Here is a 25,107-nt window from a genome sequence, read left to right as displayed (position 1 = left end):
TTCCAAAATTAAAAACAGTCTTCTTTCCAATGTGGTTTGTGGAATCAGTATAAATACTTAACAATTACATATTTGGTATACCTTACAGAAAAATAATAGGCAAGGAACAAAAAAAGAACAATCTTATTTTCAAGCTAATCATCATGTCTTAATACCAATTCTTTCCAATTAAGTCAGGATTTCTCAATACTTAATTTAAAAGTTAAGATATATACACTTATAATTTCTTCATATTTTGTCAGATTATCAATCTATGAACAATGCAGAGAACTAAATGAACTTTCACCTCTTCTGCAACTAAATTACAATGCTTTAGTTAATAAATTAGATTTGAACCTTAGAGAAATAAAATCAGAAAATCTTACAAGAATCATTCTGAACACTGTGTAAAGACTTAAACAGGTACATAATAAATCTAAACCTAGACATATCCAGACGATACCTCTGAAGTTAACAATACTCCATCTTAAGGGGAAAAGTGTTTAGGAATATTAGCATAATTTTTTTAAATATTGTTTAGTTGTCAATGGACCTTTATTTATACATGGTGCTGAGAATCAAACCCAGTGCCTCCCACATGCTAGGCAAGCCCTCTACCATAAGCCACAGCCACAGCCCCATACTAGCATAATTTTATGTGCTAACTTTGTTTATAAAGTTGTTCTAAATCAACAACTTAGAACTATGAGATATTTCATCATTAACAGAATAGATTTAATATAACTCAACCTTACAATTTTCTTCTGACTTCATTTGTTTTGTCTTATTATTTTACAGTCATTCCATCTGCACTGCCAAGGTACCACGCTTTCAAACTTTTACCACACAAAAATAAGAAAAAAAAAATGTTTTGGAGGTATTAGGAATTAAACCCAGGGCTCCACACATGTAGGCAAGTACCCTACCACTGACCTATATCCCAGCTCCCCCACTTTTATTTATTTTTTTTTTTTGAGACAGGATCTCACTAAATAACCACAATGATGTCGTTACTCTATGACACTGCCACCTGTCATTTAGACAACACAGTTCTAAAACTACATAAAAAGTGCTGAACTCCTTACCCCAAACACCTTCTATCACAGCTCCAACATAAGAAAATGGGTAAAATGTAGCAAATGTATGAGATATCCCAGATACCCCTAAAGTCTCTGCAACACTGACTATTTCTATTAGCAGTTGCAAGTGCTGAAAGGTGTCTACAGAGCACAGAAGCCGAAACTGTTTCTATTGCCCTATCAATGGCATTAGGAAATTCTGCACTTAACAACATATACCACATTTACTACTGCTTCACAACTCAACTCTTCCAAGAAAATAAAATAGGATTCTAATACCATCCTCCTACATATTTAGATTGCTTTTCATACAACCATTCCATTCGATCTTCACTGACAACCTGCAAAACGAGCAGAGAGGTTGCTCTTTCTCCTTTTACTAATGAGGGACCTGGAGCTCAAAGGGGTTATGTGGCATTCCAGAAACAGAAGGCCTAGTAAGGAGCCCAACCTAGACTTGAACCCAAGGCATATTGATGAATCCACTGTCATGCTAAAACAGTTTTTATCTGAATATCTGCTATAAATACGAACTTAAAAGGTATATTAAGTTTCTGGACACAGTACAAAAGTGAAGACGAAAGTATGATACCAGTATTAGTATCACAAAATTAAGATTAAAAATAGCAATGACATGCTAATAACTTTGGTAGCCTCTAAAATTACCAAGAGTCCTAGTTCAATTCAATACAAATGTGATACCATACTTTGTCTTAAACTGATGTTTTACCAATTATAAATTTATACATAAATTCACCATATAAAATACAGAACTGGGTGGTCTGTAAGAAACAACTCACCACATAAATTGCACAAACTTCTCCCAAACCATTCTTATGACTTCACACCAAATTATGAAGTTCCCTATTTGAAACCGATCTGATTTCAACACTAAATGAATTACAACAGCATAAGCATGTTGTCTCTAATACTTACAACATGCACTCAATTTCCAGAACACTTTTGGACAATGTATAAAATCTGCAGGTTAAAAGCAAATCTCAAGACAAATACAGTTTGTTTCTTTAAAATGAAAGATTACCTACATGAGATGAATACCAAACTAGAAATTATTAAAGATGTGCAGAATCAGGCTAGTCAATGAGTCTAGGCTCTTAATTGCATAGATGAGGAAACTGAAGCCCAAAGAAGTTAAGTGACATTCCCAACAGCAATTAATGACACAAATTGAATTAGAATTTAAATCTGACTGCCAATCCAGAGTTTCCTATGAGTTCACACTACTGCTGCATTTAATAAAATTGCTTTTTTTTTAAAAGTCATTGACACTTAAAAAACATAGAACACCCAAAGACTCAAAAACAGAAGACAAAAAGAAACTGAGGCAGAAGGATCACAAGTTCAAGGCCAGCTTGGGCAACTTAGCTAGACCCTATCTCAAACTAAAAAGGGCTGGGGACATAGCTCAGTGGTAGACTACCCCAGGGTTCAATCCCCAGTACCAAAAACAAAAGCCAGGAGACAGGATGGAAACATAATCCTTTGAAGGAACACCAAAAGTTACAAACAACAAGGACTAAAAACAGGTTCTTTAATCCAATGCAAGATATCAAGTAGCTTTTAATAACTAATGCTATCAACCACCATAGCTATTTTTTCCCATACCTACACTATATATTTACTCAAAAAATATGTGAGGACATAAAATATGCCAAGAACTGCTAAGTACTAGGGACACCAAGGAACAAAACAGATACCATCTCTGACTCTGGAAGTGAACAACTAAGTGCATCTCTCTAAAAATATTTCTGACAGGAAATTTACCAAACTCTTCCACTACACAACTATAAGAACACTTCCACCTCTCTCAAACTTATAACAACCTCACCACACTCCCTTTGAATACTTCCTTTAGTAACTTGGGATTCCACTTTACCACAGAAGATGTTAACCAGGACTTAAACAGATTTTAACTGACTTTACCACCCTTTACAGCCTGGGGCAAATTTCAAAAACTTCCTGAAGCACAGTAAACCTTCCTAATTCACAGTCCTGGTCTCCAATAACTGCTAACACACCCATTCCGCCCTTCACTTTACCAGAAACCTGAGTCAGATGGTTTAGAAGCAAACATGATGTTAGGATGGCAGAAAGCAATTTCAATACACGCTTCTATGAGCCAGAAGCAAACTTAGCTTCTTTGCTCTGGATTCTCTATCTCTGGATATGCCTCCAGTGAAGAAGCATCTAATTTAATTAAATGTATTCCTAATGACTTGTGAACCAATACTTCTTGGCAACAAACCTACTTTCCCTACATAAATCTACTGTATTTTAAGAGATGTTCAATTTGCAATTTCCAGTTCTCATGCATTCTCCTCTTCTTCCCAACCTCTCAAATTCTTAAAGAGATCTATACACAATTAAAAGGGCTCTCTCAGAAGTCAGTTAATTAATAGGAATTCTTTAGAAAACCCAACCTAAGGCAGTTCACATACCTGGATGACCTGAATCATTCAGTGAGCTTTGTAATGATAGGTTCCCAAGCCCCATGCTCAGATTTTAATTCACCAGGTAGTGCATAAGTCCCTGCAATCAGCATGTAAGACAGTCCACAATACTTCTAGGTAGCCACTGAACTAAAGAACCTGGTCGACAAGTTCTCCCATGGTTTGCTATTAAGTACAAGTGAGGCTACACCACCCTGGTTGCTGGTCATTCAAATTGCTCTGGGTCACTTGAAAGAAGCCTTCGCAGGCAACCAATTTATTCGGTCATTCTGTAAATTTCCTACTATCAAAGTCATAGACCCTAGAAGGGAAGACTACCAACACAGCTTACTTAGTCTCCAAGCAAAAAGAACATGTCTTTTGCCCTATAGAAACACCCCTGAATCTAAAAGGGAAAGGTGCCCCTCACTTCTCCATGGACAAATCACAAACATTTTACATTAAAAAAATAAAAATAAAAAATCTCCTGGAATTCAACCATAGCCTCTAAAGGAATCACTGTTCACCCTAGGAGAAACTAAACTGAACCTCAACTAGAATATGTGCACTTAATTTTTAACATGAAAATAAGTATGTCAGAAAACAAAGTGGACGTCAAACGGTAAAAATTTAGCCCTGCGTCTGGAGATGACACCAGAACATCAATATCTAACAGTAGCCCAGATTATCAAACTTCAGAGAACCCATTAAAGTGACCATAAAATCTACCCCATAATTTTAAGATAAGGTTTCCAGCCCAAAGTACAACCAACAATATCATCTTATGGGTCCTGAGATGCAAACATCCAGCACAATTTCTCCCCAAGAAATAACACTGTAATCTTTTGTGAAGCTGTCTAACCAATGTTTCTGGAGCTCCTCAACCGCCCCCGAAGTATCCTTCCCACCCAAGTACTACCAGGTCAGGAGGATGCCCTGCTGCAGTCAGGGTGCCACTCCTCCTTCCCACAAGGCCCGGCCCCGCACTGCTCGCCTGGGGCTCCTAAGGCCCCCGACCTCCGGCCTCTCCACACAGTCTCCACAAAGCCAGGGCGGGAGGAGGGGCGCACACCCACCTCCCGGGGTTCGGCCGGCATTTCGCCGGGCCCCAATGGCAGCGCCCCACTCCAGGAGCCCCACGAGCTCGTCCTCGCCTGGACCGGGAAGGCCGCCACGGCCCAGGACCCCGCCTCCCTCGAGCCTAGGGTCCGGGGCGAGCCGGGTCGCTGGGCTCCCACTCCCCGCGCCTCCCCCTGGCGGCGGCAGCCACCCAGACCGCCTCTCCCCGGGCCCTGCACACCATCTCCAGAACCCCGCAGGCCGACGCCTCCTCAGAGGGTGACAGCCACAGCGCCACGGCCGAGGCCGGCCCCTTCTCCAGCTCCTTCTCACCACCCCAGGAGACCGGGGGTGGGCTTCTTACCAGGGAGCAAGACATGGCGAGGCTCGGCACGGCACGGCCTCCTCCGCCACCCCCACGAGGCTCCCAGCCAGGGCTGGCGGGGGGGCAGCGCCTGGGCCGCAGGAGCGTCTAGTCCGGCTACACCGCTGCCGCCGCCGCCTGCCACCGCCTTCTCACAACCACAACAACATGGCGGCAGCGGCCACACAGAGCGCGCTCCCGATGCTGAGCCGGGACGCGAGCAGGAGCGCGTGCGCAGGCTCCAGCGCTCGGTTGAGGAGTAAAGGGGCGGGCCACCACGGGTCGGACGGGGCGTGGCCTAGGCCTCTGACCCGCCCCTTGAAGTGAGCGGGGGCGCTGTAGACGCGCGTAATGCCAGCTACTTGGGAGACTCCTAGAGAAGCCCAGCCGAGAAAGAGTTAGACCGCGGGACAAGGGCAAAGGTAGAACGATGACAAATCAGAAGAAAATCAAATGTGGACCTACAGGTTTTTAGGAGGCATCTTTTCCTGACTCTATAGTCCTAGGCAGTCCTTCTGCTCACTCTACAGAATAGTGGTATCTTCTACCTGCAGGCATAGTCAGGATAAAACTAATTTACTATAATGCTTGTAAATATGGTGTGGTTAGAATACAATCAAACTGCCTCAACCTCAGCTCCTGGTCAAAAGCACAGAAGAAAAGACGTGAGTTTTCAACAAAAGCAAATGCCAAAAATAAATAAATAAATTTAAAAAACTGGAACCTACCCTGCAAAAGAATTACACATTCCAAAACTATTTTACCTCATGTCCTATCAGATTCAACTCCTCTCAAATGCATTTTAACATTATGCCTTTGATTTTTTTGGGGGGGTGAGGGGGTGGGGATGACTGGAGAATAAGTCAAATGTATTTGTTGCTTTATTTCCACAGTACTTTCTGAAATTATTTTTCAATGCTTATCGTCTTTTACCCTACTAGAATGTAAGAGCACTTGAAGATAAAGAACTTGTCTTGTTTATCACTGTATCTCCAGCACCTAGAATTGTGCAAGACAAGTAGTAGGCAGTTGGATTTCACAACTAAAGGATAACATTTATTTATACAATTCATCTAATTGAATCTTCACAACTACTATAGGTAGATGCTGTTGTCTCTATTTTATGGATGAAGAAAGTGAAAACTAGAATAGGTTGTGTTTATTAAAACAAAATTCAAACCCAAACCAAATTAACTACAAAAACTGCCTTCACTCACTCGATTGTACCATCCACTACATGACATGGTCACCTAAAATAAAATTTCAAGTAAAAGCCAGGCATTACACCTGTAATCCCAGTGGCTTGCAAGGCTGAGGCAGAAGGATCAGGAGTTCAAAACCAGCCTCAGCAACTTAGCAAGGCTCTGAGCAATTAAAAAAAAAAAAAAAATGGGGGGGTGGAGCTGGGGATGTGGCACAGTAGCTAAGTGCCCTGGGTTCAATCCCCAGTACAAATACAAAAGTAAGAAATTAACATTACCGTTCAAAATTAGGAAAAATGGTTTACTCTCAGAGAAACTGGTGACTTCCTCCTTTCTGATAACTAGTATTAATGCCCCCTAATTGTGTCTCTTTTCATCTTGGCTTCCAGACAGCCTAGAACTAAATTTGTGGTCCAATAGTGTCCTCTTGTTGGTCCTTAAAGTAATCTCCTGCTTGAACTGTGTGTGTGTGTGTGTGCGTATGTGTTGTATGTGTGTTTTCCCCAGGATCACACCCTGAGCTTTGTTGCTGTTCTGCTTTTTCCTTTCTAAGAATATAGCCTTTCTTTTTCTTTTTTTATCTTTTTTTAATGTTTTCAGATGTTGATGAACTTTTATTTTATTCGTTTATTTATATGTGGTGCCGAGAATGAAATCCAGTGCCTTACACATGATAGGCAAGCACTCTACCACAGAGCCATAACCCCAGCCCATCTTTTTCTTAATGGAAAAAGAAATAGTACATAAAATAGGTGAATTACTTAAAAACTACAACAACAACAACAACAAAGTCTTTTCCCACATATTTCTCCCATTTCTAAGTTTCCCCTCAGTCACCAAGTCCCCTGTAGGCAGAAATTCCCTGCCTAGCCCTTTGCTCACAGGCTTTAGGATAGACTTCCACTGATTAGAATGAAGGTAGCACCTGACATCAGGGCAGCCCATCCTTAGGCTAGCTAGCTCCCCTAAGAGGTGACTCAGGACAAAGTGTTCAGCCAATAGGCAGTGAAAATCCACTCAGCCAATCTCAGAGCTCTCAGAAATCTACTTGAAGCAAAAGTGTTGGCATGTCACTTTCACCTCTGTTTAAAAAGACAGACTATAGCTGTACTTACCTTTTAATCTGGGCTAAGGAAATCTCAACTGAATCTTCAACCAGTTTTTAGAACATTTGGAGCAATCTCTCTGTACCCATGAAATCACAGTATTTGGCCTGCTATTTCCCACAAAAACTAGCATGGATTGAACCTTTCAATGTGCCCTGCACGAATGCAAGCACTTTTCATGTAAAGGACTGGACTTAACCTAAACAATTTGACTGCAACTACATGCTTGTATTCATATAAGGCTTCATCCCCACTGTGGTCCACCTGCTCACCTTTAAAACAGACATTAGTAAATTTTCTCTAAGAAAGAGAAAACTGCTTGCATGGCCTTGAAAGCTCGTTTCAGGGGAGTTATGGGTAAAACTCAGTGGTAGTATGCATACTCGGCACACACCAGGCCCTGGGTTCAATCTTCAACATTAGAAGAATGGGAGAGAACCTCATTTCCCTTTTCATACACCTCAGTTTCCTCATCACCCTATGCAGTTGTTAGAACTATCTTGCTTACCTCAAAGAAGTATATACGAGTTCTTTGAGGTAATGAATTTAAAACCTTTTGTACCCTATGAAAAAGTTAAACCAGCAGAGAGGATCTATTTGACTCTGGTTGAAGACAAAGCACTGTATACCATGAGTTAAGAAAAGAGGGGATGCTGAGTCTGGTGACACATGCCTGTAATCCCAGTTCAGGAGGCAGAGACAGGAGGACCTCAAGTTCAGCAATTTAGCAAGGCTCTAAGCAACTCAGTGAGACCCTGTCTCCAAATAAAATACAAAAAGGGCTGGGGATATGGCTCAGCGGTTGAGTTCAATTCCTGATATCAAAAAAAGAAAAGGTGGAGGGGAAACCCACTATGTTCAGTGAGGGCATCTTCTCATTGCCTCATTCTCATATGAAGGGCTCTGTTCACCCATCTGACCTTCCTCTCCTCCTGTTAATATCCTTTCAGCCTCACCTCCCCCCTACTCCACTCCCACCCCCGGCCACTATATTCAAAGCTGAAAAACGTTCTTCCAGCTACTCCAGGAATCTTTGAAGTAGTCTTAGATGGAAAGATGATTGATGGAGAACAGAGTCATGCAATGCCACTGGAAGGCAGAGGTCCCTCAGCCCCACAAAATGCATATGTCCCAACCTTAGCTCCTTCTGCTTAATGCTAAAAGTGAACACTTCGTATGGCTTATCCCCAGACTCCTTCAATGCTGCAACATATCCTGCACCTCCAACTCAGCTAGTAAACAGGGGTAACTATGGCTTTCAGATATGAAAGAACAACTTGTTTGGGGAAGACAGAAACGAGAATTAAATAATATCTCTGTGATTCAAAATAATATTACCTGTCTACTGCTAGGGTGGGTCAGTGCAGCTCCAATTCAGTGTTACAGGAGTGATTCTGTAGACCACATGTCCTTAAGGATCCCTGAAACCCTTTCAGGGGTCTACATGGATCAAAATTGTCTTCATAATAATACTAATAAATTATTTGCCTTTTTTACCATGTTGACATTTGTAGTAATGATGCAAAAGCAGTGGTGGTAAAATTTCTGGAAGGTTATCACAAATCAAAGTGATGGTACAATATATACTAGTAGCCATTGTATTCTTCACCAGCATGCATATAGTAAACAGAATGTCAGTTTCACTTAATAATGTACCTTATAAAGTAGTTAAAAAATACATAATTTTATTAATTCTAGACCTTTGAATACATGTCTTTTTACTATTGTGTGGAATGAAATGAATATTACATACAAAGCATTTTGGTCAATTTCTTTATTGAGTTGAAATTCACATAACAGAAAATTAACCATTTTAAGGCAAATAAATCATTGGCATTTAATACAGTCACAGTATTATGCAACCAACACCTCTATTCCATTCCAAAACATTTTCAACACTTCAAAATAAAAAACTATGCTCCATTAAGCAGTTATATTCTATGCATAAAGCATTTTTGCTGTGTGCAGAAGTAGATAGTTGTCTCGAGAAGAAACACTTGTGCAACTGTTTGAACTAGAGTTCCTTCAGGGAACTCTATTTTTACTTGAAAGAATGGTCAATATGCAAACTATAATTATTCAAGCCAGGTGCAGTGGCACATACCTATAATCCCAGCAAGTCAGGTGGCTGAAGCAGGAGGACTGCAAGTTCAAGGTTAGCCTTTTATTGTGAGCAAAAGTGTCTCACAATAAAAAAGGCTTGGGATATGACTCGGTGAGAGAGTCAATGCCCACTAGAGGGAAAACAACAGTTATTCAGGTTGGGTATTTGACAGATAATTTCTCAAAAATGAGAAAAGGAAGTAAGTTTGTCACTTCAAAATTCAAGTTTAATTTTAATTTTGGAAAAACTGAATGTCCTACCATGACTCTCACTGATTTATAAAGTCTAGATGAGTAGTGATATTAGCAAAAATAAATTTTTGATATCAAATAATGCTATGTGCCAACATTCAGAAGGGCTAAGTAACCCAGTGAACAAATATTTTCCACATGACCAAGTCATGATGTTATCAAACCCTGCATGAATAAAAGATCCATTCCAAATGTAAGATAGGCCAATAAATTTTTAGTGCAACTGAGTACTAAAAATTGATTGATAGGATTTATCCAACTGAAATTTAAAAAAATCTGTCAAATATTGGTATAATATCACGAGAGAATATTCACGATTACCTGATTTGTATAAGACTTGACTTTTCTCTTTTTTCTTTCTTTTTGGTACTGGGATTTAACCCAGGAACAATTTACCACTGAGCTACATCCCCAGCCTTTTTATTTTCTATTTTGAGACAGGGTCTCACTAAATTCCTTCAGGTCTCCCTAAATTGCTGAGAATGGCCTTGAATTTGCAATCCTCCTGCCTCAGCCTCCTGAATTGCTGGGATTACAGGGATGCACCACCACATGTAACTGAATTTTCTTCACCTACTTTAGCCAAAGTAAATTGCTACAAACTAAATGCAGAAGCAGATATGATAATGCAGTTTTTTAATGAGTCTTATAAACATATAGAGCTGGGGATGTAGCTCAGTGGTTGAGTGCTTGCCTAGCTTGTGAAAAGTCCTGGGTTCAAGACACAGCAATGCCAAAATAAAAAAGAGAGAGAGGAAGGAAAAAAAAACCCATGAGAACAAATGGGTAAAACAAAGCCATTCTTCTCAATTTTTTTTTCTGAAAACATAGTTATTTTATGTGAAAATATGTTATTTATATTAAGCCATGGATCCATAATGTTACTTTTATTTAATTCTGTTTGTTTTGTTTTGTTACCAGGGATTGAACCCAGGGGTGCTTAACCATTAAGCCACAACCCCAGCCTTTTTATTTTTTATTTTGAGACAGGATCTTGCTAAGTTACCTAGGGACTCACTCAGTTGTGGAAGCTGGCTTTAAACTTGTGATTCTTCTGCCTCTGCTTCCTGAGCCACTGGTATTACGTCTCTGGTATGCACCACTGAGCCTGGCTTATTTTTTATTTTGCTTAGGTCTTCCCTAAATTGCTGAGAGGGCTTTAAACTTGTGATCCTCCTGCCTCAGGTCCCTGAGTCGCTGGGATTATAAGCATACTCCACCATGCCTGGCTATTTTTAAATTTTTTTTTTTATAATGCAGAACCCAGGGCCTTGATCATGCTAGGTAAGCACTCTATCTCTGAGCTATGTCCCCAGCCCAATAATGTTTTTAAAATATATTTTTTTTATTTTTTTAGTTGTAGATGGACATAATATCTTTTATTTATTTATTTTTATGTGGTGCTAAGGATCAAACTCAGTGCCTCACACATGCTAGGCTAGCACTCTACCACTGAGCTATAACCCTAGCCCTTAATAATGTTATTTTAAACAAAATATTAGCCTACTGAACACAGCAGCACATGAAAAGGATCATTCATCATGACTAAGTGACATGAATCACTGGGATGCAAGTATGATTCAACATATGCAAATCAATAAATGTCATACACCACATTAACAGAATGAACAACAAAAATCATATAAACATCTCAATAGATGCAGAAAAGGCATTTCAAAAAAATTCAGCACAGAGGCTGCTGTAACTCAGTGGCTGAACACCTGCCTAGCATGTGTGAGGTACTGGGTTCGATCCTTAGCACCCCATAAAAATAAATAAATAAAATAAAGTTTAAAAAGAAGAAACATATAACATGTGTCCTTAAAAAAAATTCAGCATCTTTTCATAACAAAAAAAAAAAATCTCAACAAACTAGGTATTTGTTTTGTTTTGGGTGGCAGGGATTAAACCCAGGGGTGCTTAGCCAGTGAACCACATCTCCAGCCCTTTTGTGTAGAGTTTGAGACAGGGTCTCACTAAGTTGCTTAGGGCCTTGCTTAGTTGCTGCTATTGGCCTCAAACCAGCAATCCTTCTGTCTCACCCTCATTAGCTGCTGGGATTACAGGTGTGTTCCATTGCACTCAGCAGTAAAAAAGAATTTTTAATGCTGAAATTTGTATGGAACCACAAAAGACCCCAAAGAGTTAAAGCAATCTCCAGCAAAGAGAACAAAGCATCACACTACTTATTTTCAAAATTTACTACAAACCTATAGTAGTCAAAATAGATCTATGCCTGGACAGCATAAAAAACACACAGACTGATGGAGCAGAATAGAAATCCCACAGACAAATTCATATTTTTACAGACCATTGGTGGCAAGAAAACAATGGGAAAAGGAAAGTCTTTTCAGTAAATGGTGCTAGGAAAACTGGATATCCATTTGAAGAAAAATTAAATTAGACCCTCAACTCATATCATATCCAAAAAAAAAATCTCAAAATGGATTGAAGAATTAAATGTAAGTCCTAAAACTAAAACTTCTTACAAAAACATAGGGCAAAACCTCCATGGCATTGGTCTGGCAATGATTTTTAGATATGACCCCCCCTAAAAAACACAGGCAACACAAGCAAAAACAGAAAGACAAAGCTGCACAATCCTGGCACCTACCTGTAATTTCAGTGACAGAATCCTGGGGAAGGAGGATTGCTAGCTCAGAGTCAACCTCAGCAACTTATCAAGATCCTGTCTCAAAATAAAATATAAAAAGGGGCGAGGATGTAGCTCAGTGGTAGGCCACCCCTGGGAACCAAAAATAAATAAATAAAGATAAAAATAGAACTACCAACAATCCCACTACTGGGTATATATCCAAAGGAAATAAAATCCATATACCACTGATATCTATAATCTTAGATTTGTGTGACATTATTCACAATAGCCAAGACATGGAATCAATCAAAGTGCCCAACATTGGATGAATGAATAAAGAAAATCTTGTATATATACACAATAGAATATTATTTAGCCTTAAAAAAGAAGGAAATCCTGTTACTTGTGATGACATGAATGAAGTCAGAGGACATTATGCTAAGTGAAATAAGCCAGGCACAGAAAAAAATACAGCAAGAACTCATTTACATGTGAAATCTAAAAAAAGTAAAACTCATAGAAACAGAGTAAAATGGTGGTTATCAGGGGCTGGGGGTGAGAGGATAGAGAAACTATTGGTCAGGGATTTAAAATATCAATTATACAGGAGAAATAAGTTCAAGCAGTCTAGTGTACATTACCATGACTACAGTTATACAGCATACTATATTGTGCATAGTACATTGTATGCTATATTGTAACAATATATTGTGTAAGAAAGTAAGTTTTAAGTGTCCTTACCACAAAGATAAGCATGTGAGCTAATTGCATATGTTAAACAACAGTTTGATGTAGCAATTCCATAATCTATATCAAACTATCATGTGGTGCACCAGAGTTTTTATTTATCAATTAAAAACAAAAAATCTAAAACTATATGAAGACGCATTCAAAGACAATATTATAATATTCTAGGGCTGGGTGTGGTTCAGTGGTAGAGCATTTGCCTAGCAAGCTCCAGAGCCTTGGGTTGGATCCCCAACATAGCAAAAAAATAACAATAATAATAATAATATTGTAAGGGAAGACAGGCATTGTGGCACATACCCGTGATCCCAGTTATTCAGAAGAACTGCAAGGTTATGCTTAGTGAAATAAGCCAGGCACAGAAAGAAATACAGGTACTGGGTTCAATCCTCAGCACCCCATAAAACTTATTGAGACCCTGTCTCAAAATAAAAAAATAAACAGGACTGGGAATGTAGCTCAATGGAATAGTACTAGCTTAGTATGCATGAAGTCCTCAGTTCCATCCCAGTACCACATAATAATATTGTAAGGGGAAGGTGTTACAGAAATGTACAAAGCAGTTAATTAAAAATAGCATGCTAAACATTTTTACTTTGTAAATTTAATAAACTATTTAATATTGCCTTGGCTTTTAATTCCTACCAAGATAATATCCATTGATATAACAAAAGCTCTTTAGGGTCTTCAATAATTTTTTTTTTTTTAAAGAGACAGTGGGAGAAGGAGAGAGAGAGAGAATTTTTTTAGTATTTATCTTTTAGTTCTCGGCGGATACAACATCTTTCTTTGTATGTGGTGCTGAGGATCAAACCCGGGCCACACGCATGCCAGGCGAGCGCGCTACCGCTTGAGCCACATCCTCAGCCCAGTCTTCAATAATTTTAAAGAAACCAACAAGTTTGAGAACCACTACTGTAGAATAGTCATTCAAGTTTTCTAACAGTCAAGTCATTTTTAATCAACATAGGGATTTTTAAAATTTAAATAGCTATATTTAACATATTATTTAGAAAAATGTAACTGTGGAGAGCTGCTCTGAATGACCACACCTTCCAGTCCTGAAGCACGAAGCTCTGACCAATCACTACACTTTGTGGTGACTTGGGGGTTGTCCCAGCTTGGATAGCAAGGTGGGTCTTCAGGTGTAGGTGTCACCCACAGAGGTTGAGATACCCTCACCTATTATATATTATAAGGGAAGACAGGCAAGGTGGCATATAATCTCAGTTATTGTAATCCAACCCCTTGCCTCATTTGAATGGCTTCTTCCCAATAAAAGGTTTCAGCACATGATTCCCTCTCTCTTTCCACGGACCCCTAAGGTCAGAAAAGCTGTCATAGGACCCAAAGAAAAAGGAATTTCTCTGTCTCTGTGTGATTATTTCGTGCCAACTCAATTCACCTGGAGTGACCTTGAGTGTTTAGTCGTGGAATGTGACATATAACATCAGATTTAATATCACAGATATCTTTGCTGAAGATGAGGCTGAAGTTATTTACATAAAATAATGAATTGATTTAAGGAAAATATGAAGTAAATGTTAGTATAAAGCAGATTATGTCCAAAATACATGAGGCTGGTACCAAATGACTGGACTTTAGGAAACACTCAAACAGCGATCAAGCTTTTGAATTAGACCGGCCACCATTTCTAACTGTGTGGGGGGCTTTCATCTGAAAAATATTTGATTGGCCCCAGGTAAAGTGGCACATGCCTGTAATTCCAGCGACTTGAGAGGCCGAGGCAGAAGGACTGCAAGTTCAAAGCCAATCTCAGCAAAAACAAAGCACTAAGCAACTTATGAGACCCTGTCTCTAAATAAGATCCAAAATAAGGCTGAGGATGTGACTCAGTGGTCAAGTGCCTCTAAGTCCAATCCCTAGTACCCCCAAAAAATAAAACAGATGATCGAGGGAATGAAATGTGTTAACGAATGTACAGTGACACTACTAGATGTGATTCCCATGGTCCTCCCAGGGAAAGGCAACTGACAGTCCAGTAACAGGGAAAATCTGCTCAAGTAGGAGGTAGGAGACCTGGGTCACTAACTGACACAACTGAGCTTCTGACTTACTGCCTGATCTGACCTCACCCTTAGGGCTTCAGTTTTTCCATCCAGAAAACAAAAATTAGATGTTATCCTCTCTCCAGAGCCTCCCAGTTCTACCAACCATCCTCTGATTAAAGGATAAGCCTTACCTTGTTTGATGATTGCATCACAGAGTGACAGAATTGCAGCTGGAAAGGACTCAGGAGTTCCAAATATTTCTCCTTGGCATCCCATCTTATTTCATAAATGAGGAAACTGAGGCCCACAGAGACTAAACAACTTGTTTATCCATATTGTTGAGTTGGGGAAGGTAGCAGGTTCTGCACCCAGGGTCTAGTGAGGAAATGAGAGTGCTTCCTCTTTGAGAAATAACTTCTTTGGTGTTTGGTGGTTTAACCACTACAGGCTTTAAATACTCGGCAATTCCACTGGGAATGCAATTCTCAGTTTAGCCTGTGAAAATCAATGCTCTAGGGGTGGGAACACTGGGTTAGCAGGCTTGATGGACTGCTTCAAGTTACTAACTAAATCCACCTTTAAAAAGATATGGTGCCCCCTCTAAATTCCCCAAGGAAAGGCAGAGGAAATGAAATTGGCTAAAAGAGATCAGAAGGGAGGGGTCTGAGGGTAGCACTTTCTTCTTTCTCTTCCTTTCCATTTGTCCTCCCTGACTTCTCCCTGTCCTTTCCCTCCCTCCCTCCCCAATGTAGGACAACACACCCCTCTCAGCACCCCGCTTGCTATGCCCAAAGCCTCCCTGCAGCCTGGGCCAACTCACCAGCTACAAATAGAATCAGAACCCACTGAAAATAGCTCCTCTTCCCTTCTGCCCAGAACTTCCAAGTGCTTGCTAGAACACCCTGCCCTCACTGAGCAGGCCCCAAGCAGTGAACTCAGGTAGAGGTACACTAAGCCCAGGGATAGGGATCATCTCAAGAACAACCACCCCAATAATAGCTGACTCTTGAGTGTTGTCTCAGTGCCAGCACCATTGCAAAGACTTTCCCGATGAGGAAGGTCCAATGGTACAGATGAAGCTCAGAGAAGTAAGGAACTTGCTCAAGGCCACACAGCAAGTGGGAGGTGGAGATGAATTCCAAATCTTCCCTGCAAGAGGATTATAGTTCACAGTAAACCACTACAATGCACTTCATGTCTCCATGCAAGGACAATTAGTCCCAGATCCATGAGGCTGGAGCAAAACCTCCAGGCCTTCCTAACAGCCAGGGAAACTGAGGCCCATAGAAAGGAGTCTTGCCCAAAGGCAAGCACTTAGTAAATGAGTAAATCAAGCACCCAGGTTTCTTGGCTCAGAGGCCAATTGTTTTTGCAGAGGTTGAGGCAAACAGAGATTCCCTTGTCCCTTTTATGTGGAAGCCCTATGGGTCTTTTTTTTTTTTTTTTTTTTTTTAACTTTTCAACCTCCTCCCATTTCCCAACAGAGCAGAGAGATCCTGTCCCCGTGCCCCCCCACCCCGCCACTCCCCACTGCCCCCTCCCTGGCTCCCAGACACCAGTCTGGCAGCCAGGCATCCTGAGATTACCTCTTCTTCCCCCTCTGCTCAGGGTGTTTAATGTTCTAGGGGAAGAAAGCAAACAGCAGGGCATAAATCACGGGTGACACAGGCTGACTTTCTCCTTTGCTGAATATGAAGCAGACGGGACCCAGCAAGGGAAGAGAATTAGCAGGGATTTGCTGGCTCATTTAAATCCAAGGTCCAAGGGCACTTGCATTTCTCCTACCCTTGAGAGCTAGACAAATTTTCTTTTACTTCAAGATCCCATTTGTTATAAAATAATTCTCTGAAACAGTCTTAGCCTTTTGCAGTGAAGACAAAAAAAAGAACAGAATAAGGCCAAGGAAGCTATGCTGGGGGTGGGGGTGGGGGTAGGGATTAAGTTATTTAAGAAATGGTTGAGAGATATGAGAAGAGTCTACCACCTAATATAAGAGCATCTTGATTCCATTTTCAGCCCTATGAAGTCTACAAAGCTGCCTCAGTTTCCCCCAGTGTGTCTGGGAACCAAGAGTCAAAAGAGATACATACACTCCCTCAATTATTTATTTTTTTTCTTTTTGCAGTGATGGGGATTGAAGCCAGGATCTCATGCATGGTAGGCAAACACTCTACTACTGAGCTTTACTTTCCACCTTCAGTCAATCTCTGCTTGTTGCAAACATCCATTGAGCACTCCCTTGATTGAGCACCAGGATAAACTCTGCCCATGCAACAGTGAACAAGACAAAACTAGTCCCTTCCCTCCTGAGACAGAGCCTTGTTGTCAAGACAAAGTCAACAGAAGCCCAGGTAAGGGTTCAGATGGAGAAGATAGAGGATTTATGGCAGCAGTGATATAAAGAAACCTGCTCCAGACTTATGGTGGTTCGGTAACACTCTTGTAGAGACTGGTAGGATTTGGGGGGCAAAAGTCAAGGGAAAAGGTGACTCAAGTGGAGGGCACAGTACATGCAATGACCAAGAAGCACAAGAAAGCTGGCCTATTCCCTGAACTGAGATGGGTGTTTTTACGCATCTTACTGTGAGGCATTCTCAGAGGAGAATCTTATAGAAATTCTATGATTTAATGCTACGTTAATCATAGCATGCGAGATATCATAAGGTTACATTCTTTTCATATCACAAATTCCTTCATCAGCACCTCTAGGAATGAACCCTGTCCCAACAAGTCTCTGAATGTTGATGGATCCTTTTATTGCACTTCTTTCATCAGTCTCCCTGGGTACCAAATTCCTCACTTTTTAAAAATATTTTTGTAGTTGTAGATGGACAGAATGCCTTTATTTGATTTGTTTATTTTTATATGGCACTGAGGATTGAACCCAGTTCCTCACGAATGCTAGGCAAGCGCTCTGCCACTAAGCTATAGCCCCAGCCCAATTCCTCACTTTTTAAAGTCAAATTTTCTAAAAAGTGATACACTGTCTTCCTATATCAGGGCATATGTAGCATAAAAAGGTATGATGTGGAGGCCTTGTTCTTTCTGGGAAATTACAGAATTATGTCCAACTATAGAGAAAAAATAAAAGTCATTGTGTATCCTTAGTCCAATATTCTGCAGGAAATGTGACTCTAAAGACAGGAACCAGGTGATCAGTTATATATCTAGAAATTAATCTCTATTTTCCACCAATGAGGCTAAGAAAGGCTAATGATTTGCTCTGTTTCCTTTCAAAGAAGTGACTGGGCCAGCTTTCAAACCCAAGTGATTGGCCTGTAACTTCAGAGTTTCCCGAATGTTTCTAAGGCATAATATTGCATAGCTATCCTCAAAATAAACAGAATGGAAAAAGAGTTTACCAGTTTAATAAATTTGAGACATGTTGAGTTTAACAAAGTCGCCAGGTTTTTTTTAATTGCTGCAAAACTTCTCAGAGCTTTGAGGTACTGATACACATTTTGAGATGTTTAAGAGGCGGTTATAGAATTTGTAGAATTTCTAGAACTCATTTGAGCCAAGGACACATTGCTCTTGGGCAACTTCTGGGATATGGAACCTACTCTAGGAAACACTGCACTAATTATTCCATAAGTAAGCATTTATAACCTTATTTATAAAGGGAGTCCATCCTACATATTTAGATAGATGAGTGAGTATATAGATTGACCACTGCCTTGTTGTGACCTCAGGTATATAACATCCTCTCCTTTTGGAACCTCAGTTTTTTCCTCTACAGGGAAAAGCAAACTTTTTCTGTAAAGGATGAGATAATATGTGTTTTAGTCTTTGCAGACCACATAAGTCTTCCTTCATTACTTACTTCCTTCTTTTCTCTTTAAAATGTAAGAAAACAGGCTAGAGAGAAAGAAGAACAAGAGGATTTGGGTCTGAGCCATAGATTGCTGAGTCATGCTCAACGCACTCATCTATCCATGTATGAGGTGTGAGGAAATTTGTTGGGTATCCTGCATTTTGTTATGTTTTTGATCCACCTTTAAGCCATCTTAGAAGGTAGACACCAAGTTGTACCCCCTCTCTATGAAAAAGATGACATCCAGAGAATGAAAATAATTCTCCTGATTTTCAGGGTAACTAGAATGACCAGAGGAGTTTGGAATGAGGACCAGTCCTGAGGAGAAATCCACCAGACCCTGATGCTTTTTAGAAAAGATGACAAACCTATAGTGTATACTCCAACATCTCTGTTATTTCTATGAGGCAAAGATTTAAAAGCAGTAGGTTGGGGACTTATGGTGTATTTCAGTGGTAGACCACTTGCTTAGCATGCACAAGATGTACAAGGCCCTGGTTTGGATCCCTAGCACCAAAAAAAAAAAAAAAAGTAGTGGTAGCCTTGATTGGGACTCAACAAGGTTGATTGTCAGCTGGATATGGTGGTGCATGCCTGTAATCTCAGCAACTTGGGAAACTGAGGCAAAAGGATCTCAAGATTGAGGTCAGCCTCAGCAATTTAGCAAGGCTCTAAGCAATTCTGTGGCAACTGGCTCAAAATTAAAAGGGCTGGGAATGTAGCCCAGTGGTAAAGCACCCCCAGGTTCAATCCCCATTACCAAAAAAAAAAAAAAAAAAAAAAGTAAAAGTAAAAATTTAAAAACAAAATTAGTAACTTATTCTGAAGTTGCTTTTGTGGGCACATTTGAACATCACACCAATTTTTATTTTATTTTTTCAATACCTGGGACTGAACTCAGGGCCTCATAAATACTAAGCAAAAACCTATATACCACTGAGCTACATCTCCAGCCCCCTTTTGATTTTTCATTTTGAAACAGGGTCTCACTAATTTGCCAAGGTTGGTCTCAAACTTCCAATTTTCCTACCTCAGGTTCCAACCAGCTGGGATTACAGGAACGTACCACTATACCCTGCAAGCATCCACTTTTTACTTAAGTAGACCTTTGATTTGGATGCTGAGAATATGGGATTAAAATCTCCAAACCATTCCTTGGATCTGTTGCTATTATAGACTAAGCTTAGTGACAACCACTTTGCAGGCCCTCATCCCAGTGGTCTTCAAACTAATTCCATGAGGTAAGTAATGTGACCTCCACTGAACCATGGAGAAGGGATGCTCCAAGAGGCCTGTTAACTTGTGTACCTCCAGTGTCACTCAGGTTATAAATGGTGGAATCACAGACCAATGACATATCTTTCTGACTCCCAAGTCAGAACCTGTTTCAATATATGCTACCGGGCTGGGGATGTGGCTCAAGAGGTAGCGCGCTCGCCTGGCATGCATGCAGCCCGGGTTCGATCCTCAGCACCACATACAAAGCAGAGATGTTGTGTCCGCCAATAACTAAAAAAAAAAAATGTATATATATACCAACTTGAACTACTTCCCTGAGCCTATGTTTGAATGACCAGGGCACTCACAGCCAATTTCTTCCACTTTCATCTTAATTACATAGAGCATTAGGTTGTTTGATAAATGTTTAACATGTTAGTCTTTACTCAATCTTTGTATGGATCGATTTGTGTTTTGTTTATCTGAGTTCAATATTTGAGGCAAAATTCCTTTGGGTTCTTGGCTGCTCAGAAGTAGACTCACATAAATATGGCCAATTGGTTTTTGACAGGTGCAAAAGCAATTCAATAAAGGGGAAAAAATAGATTTTTTTAAAAATAGCTTTTTAAAAAAGTGATGTCAGAGAGCCCAGTGCAGTGGTGCATACCTGTAATCCCAGTAACTCAAGAAAGAGAGAGAGGAAAAATGAAAGAGCAGAAAACAGAAAGAACAATAAAAATTATTCTAGAAAAGGGAAAACATAGCCGGGCTAGGTGGCACATGCCTATAATCCCAGCAGCTCGGGAGGCTGAGAGAGGAGGATTGTGGGTTCAAAGCCAGCCTCAGCAACAGCAAGGTGCTAAGCAACTCAATGAGACCCTATCTCTAAATAAATACAAAATAGGGCTAGGGATGTAGCTCAGTGATCGAATGCCCCTCCCCAGGTACCCTCTCCCCCCAACACAGAAAAAAAAGAAAAAGAAAAGGGTAAACACAAGAAGCATAGTAAATAGAAACATAAAATAAAGTGGCAGGAATAAATCCAAATTATAAATAATTAAATGTGGCCAGGCAGTATGACATACCCCTATATCCCAGAGATTCAGGAGCCTCTGAGGAAGGAGGATTGCAATTTTGAGGCCAGTCTCAGCAGCTGAGTGAGCCCTAAGCAACTTGGTGAAACTGTCTTTCAAAATAAAAAATAAAAAGGGCTGGGGATGTGGTTCAGTAGTTAAGTGCCCTGGGTTCAATCTGCAATACCAAAAAATAAAATAAAAATATTTCAGAGCAATTGGACATCATAGCAGGGGAGAAAATTATCTAGAATGTATAAAAAAAATTAGCTCAACACCAATCTAGAAGTAAAATGTAAAGCATAAAACTATAGAACTTTTGGGGGAAAAATAAGAGAAAACCATAGAGATCTAAGAGTAGGCAAAAAAAGTTTTAGATTTGACATTAAAATTACAACTCAAAAAAAGAAAAATTAATATATTGGACCACATCAAGTTTAAAACCATATACTCTGTAGAAGACTCTACAAAGAAGATGAAATAGCAAGCTACAGACCTGGAGAAGATATTTGTAAACTACATATCCAATAAAGAACTCTTAAAAACTCAACAGTAAAAATCAAACAATCCAATTAGAACATGGGCAAAAAACATGAACAAAATATTTCACAGAAGAAAATGTACACATGAAAAGATGTCCAGCCTCATTAGTTATTAGGGAAATACAAATTGAAACTACAATGAGATACAACTACAAATCTATCAGAATGACCAGCAAGAGGGAGGAGGGGAAGGAAAGAAGTACTGGAGTACTTCTTTGTGGAGCAAATTATGTTATATGCATTTGTGAATTTGTCAAAAGGAAGCCCATTATTATGTATAACTATGATGTGATAATAAAAAATCATCTTAAAATTTAAAATTAAGTCATCAGAATGGTTAAAATAAAAATAACAATAACACTAAATGCTGGTGAGGTTACAGAGAAACTGGATAATTCATATGTTGGTGGGAATGAAAAATGGCAAGATCAGTCTGGGGGTGCTGGGGTTGTGGCTTAGTAGTAGAGCGCTTGCCTAGCATGTGTGAGACACTGGGGTTCAATCCTCAGCCCCACATAAAAATAAAGATATTCTGTCCATCTACAACCTAAAAACATATATATATATATTTTAAATCACTCTGGGAGCTGGAGATGTGGCTCAAGCGGTAGTGCACTCGCCTGGCATGCATGCAGCCCGGGTTTGATCCTCAGCACCATATACAAACAAAGATGTTGTGTCTGCCGAAAAACTAAAAAATAAATATTAAAAAAAAAATCACTCTGGGGAAAAGAATTGCCATTTCTTACAAAACTAAATACTTATGTCGAGCAATCTTAGTCTTGGGCATTTATTCCAGAGAAATGAAATACAATGTTCACACAAAATCTTGTACATATTTCTAATAGCAGTTTTACTCAGAATAGCCCCAAATTGAAATCAACTTTGGTATTCTTCAACTGGTAAATATAAATGAGTACATTGATTCCACAGAATGCCACTGAGCATTAAGAGAGAAGCAACTATTTTTTTTTTTTAGAGAGAGAGTGAGAGAGGAGAGAGAGAGAGAGAGAGAATTTTTTGATATTTTATTCTTTAGTTATCGGCGGACACAACATCTTTGTTTGTATGTGGTGCTGAGAATCGAACCCGGGCCGCACGCATGCCAGGCGAGCACGCTACCGCTTGAGCCACATCCCCAGCCCGAGAAGCAACTATTAATGCCTGCAACAATAGTTGCAGATCTTTGTTGGATCTTATGGAAATTATGCTCTGTAAAAAAGGCACACACCTGTAATCCCAGAGGCTTGGGAGGCTGAAGCAGGAGGATCTCAAGTTCAAAGCCAACCTCAGCAATTTAGTGGGGCCCTAAGTAACTCAGCAAGACCCTGTCTCTAAATAAAATATCAAAAAGGGCTGGAGATATGGCTCGGTGGTTAAGCACTCCTGAGTTCAATCCTCAGTATCAAAAAAAAAAAAAAAAAGCACTCTCAAAAGGCAATACACACTGTATGATTCTATTTATATAACATTCTATTGCATAACATTTTTTTGTGTGTGAGGGGGAACATGGTTCTGGGAATTAAACACAGAGTCTTGTGCATGCTAGGTAAGCACTATGCCACTGAGCTACCTTCCCAGCTCCTACATAACATTCTTTTTTTTTTTTTAATTTTAATATTTATTTATTTAGTTTTTTTCGGGGGACACAACATCTTTGTTGTATGTGGTGCTGAGGATCGAACCCGGGCCGCACGCATGCCAGGCGAGCGCGCTACCGCTAGAGCCACATCCCCAGCCCCTACATAACATTCTTGAAAGAACAAAGTTGTACAGATGTAGAATAGATTAGTGGTTATCAGGAATTAGGCTGTGAGAAAAGGAGAAGGGTTACACACAAGGCATCCTTGTGAGGGAAGGAACTGTTTTGTATCTTGACTCTGGTGGTGGTCAAACAATTCTACACATGTGCTAAAATTACATAGAAATACACACACACACAAAGATATACATATAAATGAATGCATGTAAAACTGATGAAAGAAGCTAGATGTGGTAGCACACAGTTGTAATCCTAGTGGCTCAGGAGGCTGAGACAGGGAGATCACAACTTCAAAGCCAACCTCAGCAACTTATCAAGGTCCTAAGCAATTTGGCAAGATGCTGTCTCTAAATAAAAAATAAAAAAGGACTGGGGATATGGCTCAGTGGAAAGGACTGGGGATATGGCTCAGTGGAAAAGTGCCCCTGGGTTCAATCCCACATACAAAACAAAACAAAACAACAACAACAACAAAAAAAAAAACCTGGTGAAACCCAAATAAGGTGGATGAAATGTATCCAATGTCAATTTCCTGATATTGTACTATAGTTATATAGATAGTGCCACTCGGGGAAAAATGGGCAAAGGGCATAAATTGCTCTGTGGGATTTCTTACAACTGCATGGAAATGTATAGAGATCTCAAAAAAAAATGTTGTTGTTTTTGCTTGATTTTTAAATTCCTTTGAGTTCTTGACCCAAGACGGTTCATTCCATGTCTGAAGGTGTGTTTGCCATTCATTTGTCTATTAAAATCTCACTTTGGGGCTGGGGTTGTGGCTCAGTGGTAGAGCACTCACACAGCATATGAGGCCCTGGGTTTGATTGTCAGCACCACATAAAAATAAATAAAATAAAGGTATTGTATTCAACTACAACTAAAAAATATATATTAAAAAAAACTCACCCGATAACTTTAAGCAAAGTCTGTGTCTGCCAAGCATTGGACTAACTGCTGTCCATACATCACCTCTCTTAATAGAACCTAGGAAGAAAGGAAGCACTGTAATTATGTTTCCATTTAACAGATGAGGAAACTGAAGTTCAGTAAAGTCAAGTCAAATGCTCCAATCCACATAGTGATTAAGGGTCAGAAACAAAACCAGAGCCTCTGAGGCCAAGTCCCCCGCCCATAATCTTTGCATTACATTCTCTTCTCTGACTAGATGCTGTGTGACATTGGATTTTGGCCTAGATGAGCATTAAAGCTGAGACAAAAGGCCAAGGCTCTCATGTTGAATAATTCCTCTAGATTCCCCTAGACCATTCCAGTTCCCAAGATTAAGTTCAGGTCCTAACATCATCACTTGCCAGCCTTAAAAAAGTCACATCTTGAACTAGGTACACGTAGTAGCACACACCTGTAATCCCAGCTACTCAGGAGGCTGAAGCAGGGAGATGGCAAGTTCGAGGTCAGCATGGTCAACTCAGGGAGACCCTGTCTCTTTTTTTTTTTTTTTTAATTTTTTTTTTTAAAAGAGAGAGAGAATTTTTCAATATTTATTTTTTAGTTATCGGTGGACACAACATCTTTGTTTGTACGTGGTGCTGAGAATCAAACCCGGGCCGCACGCATGCCAGGCGAGCGCGCTACCACTTGAGCCACATCCCCAGCCCGGAGACCCTGTCTCAAAATAGAAAATAAAAAGGACTGAGGATGTAACTCAGTGGTAAAGTATCCTTGGGTTCAAACACCAGTTCTAAAAAAGAAAAGAAAAAAAAAAAGTCACTTCTTTCTAAGCTTCAGTTT

The 25,107-nt window shown here is 39.9% G+C and overlaps 1 protein-coding gene across 10 annotated transcripts in view; it reads right to left on the bottom strand.

Annotated features, from left to right (window-relative positions):
• Positions 1-5,125, bottom strand: part of Mtmr3 (myotubularin related protein 3) — a 128,064-nt gene extending 122,939 nt beyond the window's left edge. For all 10 annotated transcript variants that reach the window (XM_076837536.2, XM_076837522.2, XM_076837517.2 and 7 more), the window contains exon 1: positions 4,932-5,125. The gene's annotated coding sequence lies outside the window, so the exon portion shown is untranslated. The remainder of the gene's footprint in view (positions 1-4,931) is intronic.
• Positions 5,126-25,107: the final 19,982 nt, after the last annotated feature.

This window comes from Callospermophilus lateralis, chromosome 1, assembly GCF_048772815.1.
Source record: "Callospermophilus lateralis isolate mCalLat2 chromosome 1, mCalLat2.hap1, whole genome shotgun sequence".
NCBI classification, from domain to species: domain Eukaryota; kingdom Metazoa; phylum Chordata; class Mammalia; order Rodentia; family Sciuridae; genus Callospermophilus; species Callospermophilus lateralis.
Note: the sequence above shows the minus strand (reverse complement) of the source record. Positions and strands in the feature narration are given on the sequence as shown.